Raw genomic sequence first — 8,440 nt, 5'->3', positions numbered from 1 at the left:
ACTTCCCTGTCCTAGCTTCTCACTTTGTGCTAATGTGATGTCCTGGTCTGCGTTTGAGCTTTCCCTCAGTGTGACAGGAGGTGATGAGTCATCCTCAGACTTTATGTCGTCTCTAACGCTTCGCAGTTTGAGTGGCTACAGAGACTGCACCTCATTCATCACACAGAAACCTTTTTTCCTAACAAAACAAAATAAGCATATTTTAATTTAATCTCAATTTTCCAGAGAAACCACAGTAGATATAATAAAGAAATATTTCTAACTTACAGTGCCTTCCACAATTTGGTACATTTATTAAGCCGTGAAAATAATACCATATATGAAATATAGTGCATTGTAAACATCTATCTAGCTATCGGCATGTCTTAATTAAACACCTAATAAGGTAATTCATATCATTGGGAACCGCTTTGAGATCTTAAACAGAAAATTAACCTCAATCAAAAAAGGTAACCCAGACACCAACCCTCCCAGTGAGTTCAACCAGTCAGTTCTAGTTCTGTTTCAGCTCTCCTACTAGTGAGATATGTCCAGAAATCCTTCAATCAGAGGTGTCTATGAGGCACAGATTCACAAGCTGCCTTAACTAATTCCTCTTAATATAGAGGAGGTAGAGCTAACAGGGGTGAGCAGACCAGAGAAATGCGCGAGTTAATGCAGACCTAACACCCAATCTTAGGTAAACTACACATCAGGATACTTTTAACTCCTCTGTATGGCATAGAGAGGCAGTTTACGCTTTTCTGTTCAAGAAACAGACTCTCATCCCAGCTGGAAACCTTTCCAGTGCAGGCAGAAGATCATGTTCTGAATAAAGTAGTAGCCATTCAAAATTTCCACAAGTTCCTTGATTGATCCTTGGCTGGTCCTTGGCTAGTCCCCTACAATTCCTTCTTAAACATCTAAAGTATTCTTTTTAATAGTCATGATTTGTGGACATTAACACCTAAAGAGAAGCACCATCTCCTGGTCAGACCCTGTAATTCAGTGAAAGGGTGGAGTCAGAGTAAAACAATGTGCACACCCATGAGAAGGCCCGTGGCTGATAGTTGGAGGGGATTTTGCTGCCATTCGGCTGGCTTTTCACTGGGAAGGGCCATTTCGAATGGCTGCTACTGTACATCAACAGAACGACATCATCTGCAAAAAGTCAAGCGGTTGCCCAATGCAGACACCCTTCTTCCAATTTCCAGGCCCACTTGCATTGGGTACATGCTAGATTTGGTGCTAATCCTTTTCTTTTTCCATGCAAGGATCAGTGTTTTAACCACTGACTCTCTCAGCAACACCAATAATATGCTTTCTTGTTGCATTCGTTAATAACTGGGATCAACTTTCCGCTTGTTTGCCAGTCCAAATACGTTCTTCCCAGTTCTTCGGAACGAGCTCATAGCCAGAACATTAAACATGTTTGGACATACGATGTTTGGAAGGTAGCTTTTAAAGTAGCTCGGTAATATCTCGCCCAAAGTTGAGTTTAGGACCGCAGTCCCAACACCAAACCAAATATTCTTCCTGATTTCCGCCTTTCTGATTGAACATTCTGCTAAACTCTTTTCTCTAAATTCCTCAGCATTTCTGAGATTTAGCTTCTGAGATATAAAGGTTTCTGGTACAACTTTACCATCTTCCAAGGTGCATGAGGGGGTCAACAAAGTGGTGAGGTGAAAACTTCAGCAACACTTGAGGTATTTTGAACTAATTTTATTAGCAGCACATGTCTGCTGTTTACGAACCCGAGCCAGCCAAGCTCTAAAGGCATCCACCTTTAGCCACAGTTTGAATTACGGACATTTTATCTGGAATAATAATTCCAACAATCTCAAATATTTGACAACTACGGTGTAGATAAGTAAAGTTTTTACTCAGGCTTTTCAATTAGCAGCTATCAGATTACGAAGTAAATGATCAACTGATTCTCCTCTAAACATTACAGTAAAATAAACACTTGTTTATCCTAAGGCCTCGTCTTCTATCCCTTAGGAAACATGATCAGTGAGGATCAGTGTTTCACATTCACAGTTGTGAGGACATTGCATTAAAGTGCAAAGCATTTGTCCATTTTACGCTGTCTTAAATATTCTCAGGCTGAATCGCGCAAACCAAAAAGGACTCTTAAACATCAGCGGTAGCCATAATTGCTATCTGAATAGTGCTGGCAGTTAGGAAGGAGGTAGGAAGAGGAAGGAGGATGCTTTCTAATAGTTATTCATTTAGCATAGAGACCTCTTGATGCTTCTATCCACCACTTAAAAGGTTTCACTTAATCCTTTGCGTGATAGGATGTATATGCATAGTCCACCTCACAGAATCAAACGAAAATTTATAATTTCTTCACGTTTGTCCATCCATTTTCTTCCGCTTTATCCGACGCCGGTTCATGGAGGCAGCAGTCTAAGCAAAGATGCCCAGACTTCCCGATCAACACACACCTCCTCCAGCTGTTCTGGGCGACACCAGGCCAGCTCAGAGACATATACCCCATTTACACTACCCTTGAAAAACCGTGCCGAGACCGGTCCGAGCTCAGTAACTGAGATAACTTATGGTGTGTAAATGGAAAGCGAACTGAACTGAACCGAGTTAGACACAACCGAACCGAGCTAACTGCAGACCAGTTCCAGAGGTGGGCTCGGCTCGGTTTGTCCCTGGCTCGGTTCTCTGATAACAAGAGCGCATGAGCAGAACGCGTCATCTCCGTCTGGCTGCACGTCCCGATTCACACTCCATTCCAGTAGTTGGCGGTAATGCCCCTCCAGAAACAGAAGAAGAACAACTTCTTCTTCAACTATAAACAACAGTCGAAATCTTCTCCACACAACATTTTTAAATAATGGCTTTTTAAATAATAACACCGAAGTACAGCAATAATAATTAAGCATAACTTTCTGAATGTGACGGGCGCCGCCATTTTGATTTGCTTGATTCCCTCCTCCTTCTTCTTCTTCTTCTTGTGTTTTATGGCGGTTGGAAAACAACTTTTGGTGCATTACCGCCACCAACTGCTTGATTTCCTCCTTTAATACTGGCAGTAATACCGCAGATCATCACTAGGAGGTGAGGAGTCGAGGAACCGAGATAGCGTGATGTGTAAAAAGTCGTCAGAACCGAGCTCGGCCTGGTTGACTGATCGGACCGGTCTCGGCAAGGATCGGTTTTTGAAGGGTAGTGTAAATGGGGCTATAGTCACTCCATCGTTGTCCTGGGCCTTCCATTAGGCCTCCTCCCAATGGGGCATGCCTGGAACACCAGGAGGCATCCATAACAGATGCCCGAGGCCCCTCAGCTGGCCCCTTTTGACGTGGCAGAGCAATGACTCTACTCTGAGCTCCTCACTCGGTCTCGAAGGGTGCGCCCAGCCACCCTGCGAAGGAAACTCATTTCGGCCATCTGTATTTGCGATCTTGTCCTTTCAGTCATTACCCGGATATCATGACCATAGGTGAGGGTGGGAAGTAGAGCGATTGGTCCCTCTTCATCACGACAGTCCGATAAAGCGACCGCATTTCTGCCGACGACGAACCGATCCGTCTATCGATCTCACGCTCCATTCGTCCCCTGGATACTTTAACTCCTCCACTTGAGACAAGGACTCTCCAACGACCTGAAGAGGGGGGTCTACCTTTCTACGGTGAAGAACCATGCCCACGGATTCGGAGGTGCTGATCCTCATCCCGGCCGCAAATCGCCTCTTCACGTTTGTGACAAATGCAATTGCAAATGTTTTGAGTTTTATAATAGAGAGCTTATCCGTTCACCACATTTGCGCACATTTTGTTGTATGTTGTTCTTTTTCGTAAAATGGTCACGGTTATGACAGGCATCGTCAAAGTGTATTACCGTCCCATAATGACACCCGGAAGTGTAAGGCTGTCTAGATTCAGCATAGCAGACTAAAAGTTACTTTCTCATCCACAAATCGTTCTCTAAAAAGTGCTAGAAGCTCCAATCTTCCCATTCGGAATCAGCCTCAGTGTCCTATAGACCTTGGATAAGTATGATACATTTTTGTCTTAAGTTTGTCCCTGGAATGACCCAAACTAAAAAACAAACAGAAAAAAAAACACTTTACAATAAAAGTTTCAAAAAATAAATAAGATTCTCAGGAACAGAACCCTTCAGATGATAGACATCAACATGTTTCTCTCCACTTTCTGAGTTTTTGACCTCCAGGTCTCTGTCCCCAGTCCTATATCTGTCCAACGTTGTGTCCCCCATCAGCTTAAACCCTTCATTAGCTTCACTGTGTCTCAGTCAGCTTCCCTGCACTTATCACTGTGGATTAATCATTCTGTTGGTAATATATGTGAAGATATACCTGCATTCAGCACTGTGCTGAACCACCTTCCAAGGAGCCAGACTTTTATACTCCTTCCTCAACAGTTATCTGGGCTTTTTGAAGGTCTTCTAAAATATTTTTGATCTCTAAATAGTTAATACGTTATTGTTTAATGAAAATAAAAACACATAAAATTTTACTGAGAACAGGATCACTACTGGGAGGAACAGGATGTAAAACACAATGGTTTAAAGAAAGAAAGTTCTGGCTCTTTGGAGGTTTTGTGTTTTAACTGGTTTTGCAGATTGAAGATTTTGGGACATTTCTTGTTCTTTTTGATTAAAACAAAAGTTAACTTTTTCTTATGACTGTTTTTACTTTTTTATTGAAGGTAACAGCTCTGAAACCAATAAGAAAGATTTAAAAAAAGAGTTAAAAGTTTTAGACTCTCTCCTCAACAACTTATCTTTATATTTGCATCTTCTTAAAGGTATACTATGCAACCGGTGTTGATTTTCCAGCGAGGCTCCCCCCAGAGGGCGAAAGTAAAAGTGCACTGTCGTAAATATGCACAGCTGTTCTCCTGGTTTCTCCGTCAAGCCAGGCGCGGTTGTTTTGAGCTTAACAGACAGGCGAACGCAAGGAATGACTAACACAGTGAAAGTATGAACATGCACACAGAGAGAGAGAAACCATTCCAATGTTACTTACAATCGCATCAGCAGAAACGCGAGGTCCGCGTCAGCCTTGCAGCCTTCTTTTTATTTTAGCTCTCGCCATTCGGAAAAAGCTTGCCCGATGTTCACCCGTGTGTGACTCCTCTCTCTGTCCGGAGCTCTTTTCCTCTTTCTTGCCTGCTCCGACATGGGCTTTCGCTGTTTTCACGCTGGTTCCGCCATGATAACTGCACAAAGATCGCCACTGTGCTAGCAACGAGCATGTTTTTAACTGGGGGAGTGTAGCAGTTCTCGCCGTAAAGCAAGACCGACTCTCGCGAGACTTCTGAGCCTGTGGGTGCGGGTCGAGGGCTCCTGCAATTGCAAGTGCGGTATTTCCTCCACAGACCACCAGGGCGGCCGAGAATACCTTTGTTCAACCTGAAATGACTCATTTAATCATCCAAAACTTTATGGAACACATTAATTAACTGAAAAGTGTTGCATAGTGTGCCTTTAATCTGATATTCTGGAAATCAGTGCATAATGTGGTAAAAGAAAAGCTAAAAATGTATCAGATCACAACGAAATGACTTTATTTTCCTTAAAATAGATATGTATATCTTTAAAATCACATTTAGTTAAAGGGATAAACAGATTATCCTGAGACAAAGAAGCAAAGACTGAGTAAATATATAAGAGGGAAGATATTTGATACCTTAGCCGAACTTCTGACCCATAACCCCAATCTGCAATAGTCCAGGTCTTCGGAGTTTCATTAACTGAACACTTTCCTTCTTTGTGTTTCTCCTCAGCTGACATTCACAGAAGCCATGAGGAACAAGGCTCGTCTGTCCATCACAGGCAGCGTCGGGGAAAACGGACGAGTCCTGACACCCGACTGTCCCAAGGCCGTCCACACCGGGCCTCCCATCCGCCAGAGCTCCGGCTTGGCCCTGGTTTCCTCTGAGCTTCCTTGAAAACCAAAAACCTCCCAAGTGCCTTATTGCAGTAATAACACCACCACCACCAACCGAGACAGGAACCACAAAGAAACAGGATTCACAAAGCCGACGGGTCTGTACTGGTCAGGAGAGAAGCCCACTGAGGTGGGCTCAGTGACCCTCCATAACCTGAGGGAACCAGAGAAAGAACTATCTCTGTTTTTTTTTTATTCAACCCATGACTGAGGAGAAACACAGAGGACAAAAAATTATATCAGAGACAACTAGTAAAAATAGAAAACTGCAAACTTGAAACTTCTTCAACCTTTCTGTGGGGGAAAAAAAAAGGACTGCTCTGAGGCAGCGGCGGACATCACAGAACGGGAAGATCAGCAGATAGATATCTGTATTATTACGCAGAAATATAAATTTATTGATTTTGAAATATATGAATAAATCTACAATCCTATGAACATTAGTAAATATGTATATTCCGATGAAGAACTGATGAAATCTAGCTGTACATAACCACAGCCGTGCTTGCTTTTTAAACACATGTACATAGACACTGTAGTGAAGAGACGTTCTTTTCTAAATCATCTTGTAAGATTTTATTCGTCGCAATAATAAAAAGGACGACGCCACCTGAACAAGACGACAGGAGGCGCTGAAGAACTTTGTGTTTAATATATTAATATAGAAGCATCCAAACTCTAAATGTGAAGGGTATCGACTGCCCAAATATTCTGATACCTGTTGCAGTAAAAGTTGATGAAATATATTCCAGGATGAATGTTAACTAGCTCCACCCTACAAACCCATGTAGTCCTCACTGTGCAGACGTAGACCCAGAGAGCTGCTTTAGAAATCAACTTCCTGCTCTCAGGACATTATTTTTTTTTTCCATTCTTTGATCTATTTTTTTATGCTGGAAAAAAAAAAAAAAAGATATAGTTTAAATCAGTACTATCAGGGTAGTACTTGAACGCCATCAATGGAGCGATGCCATTTCTGGCCTGGGATTAGGGCCCGGTCCTACCTGAATCACTGTGGATCCTCCTGGGAGGCTTAACATGCTGTAGCAGAACTGTCCTCCCCTTGGAGACATTTGGACAATCTGCAGGAGGACATGAAACATCCAGAGCGACCTATGGAGGCGCTTTCACTGAAGACCTGCTTCTCATCCGGCCCGTCTTCATACATGTTTACGAAGGGAGACGAATAAACCAGCAGCATTTGTCCTGCCATCTGTCTCCAGACCGGATGTGTGATGTGGGCGTCTTTATTTTGATTTGACTCTACATCTTTATTTTAATCTTTTTTAAGTAAAGAAAGAAAAAAGTCAAATTACAATGTGGTGTCATTATTTGGAAGGTACAGGCTTGAAATCCAGGGAAGCTGCAGGGTTTTAAAAAATAAAGAAATCCTGACCCCCATCTTAAAAGAAGTCAGATGATATGCAAACATTTATTCCATAAAAGACCAAAGAACCATCATTTTGATTTTTATAATTAATAGCAATAGGGGAAAAAAAGTTATTTTCTTTTCTTGCTCACTAAGTGACACAATTATAGTAACAAGACACAGACAGATAATTGTGGGGGCCATAATAAAAGATCCTCCTAATTTGGATTTAATGTTTTCTAATTGGTTGGTCTATGAGGTTTCTTTTGTCTATTTTCAGCAAAAAAAGACAAATGGGGGCCAGAGAAAATTAGGGGGAAAATGGTCCCTGAGTCACACTTTGGACACACCTTATTACCTCTAGCACTGTTACGTCAAGTACATCAGCATACTTGTATAATGTTTGGCTTTTTTTGCTGCAGAGGAGATGCTAAATTATGTCTGTTGTTCATTTCAGTCCATCCCAGAGAACAGATTTACCTTTCTGATTTAATTTAATTCAGTTTATTTAAATTGCCCAATTCACAGCATGCCATCTCAAGGCACTTTACTGAGACAATTCAACCAGATCATGCAGTCAGAAGGTAAGTCAGCCGATGGCATCGACTCATTGAGTCGAAGGCAATCCCTCGCACCAAGCATGCTTGCAGCGACAGTTGAGAGGAAACTCTCCTTTTTAACAGGAAGAAACTTCCAGCAGAACCAGGCTCAGTGTGAGCGGCCATCTGCCGAGGCCGACTGGGGTTCAAGGAGACAGAAGCAGAGATAGAAAAAGAAGCAGAGATGCAAATGTCAACCAGCTTCACAGGCGGCCCTGTCCTGGAAGCAAACAGATGAGTTCCAAACCAGCTCCCATGTCAGAGGATGAAGAGATCTATATGAAGAAAATCTATAAACAAAGGTGTTGATGACAGCAGCACAGCTGATATTTCTCTCCAGGATGGTTTCACTGCCAAACAGGAACAGACCAGATGAAGCTACTATAAGAAAAAGCAGAGAGAGCAGAACGTTAGAGATTGAACTAACAGATTCTGCAGAGTGGGAGAATGATGAAAAAGGGGTCCCTATGTCCTCCAGCAGTCTAAGCCTATATTGGCATAACTACAGCGATAGCTCAGGATAGCCTGAGTTAGTTTTAAGCCTAAGTAGACAGGGTG

The sequence above is a fragment of the Cyprinodon tularosa genome, unplaced genomic scaffold (assembly GCF_016077235.1).
Source record: "Cyprinodon tularosa strain WSP-4 unplaced genomic scaffold, ASM1607723v1 ctg514, whole genome shotgun sequence".
Lineage (NCBI taxonomy): Eukaryota > Metazoa > Chordata > Actinopteri > Cyprinodontiformes > Cyprinodontidae > Cyprinodon > Cyprinodon tularosa.
This window is presented reverse-complemented; position numbering follows the sequence as displayed.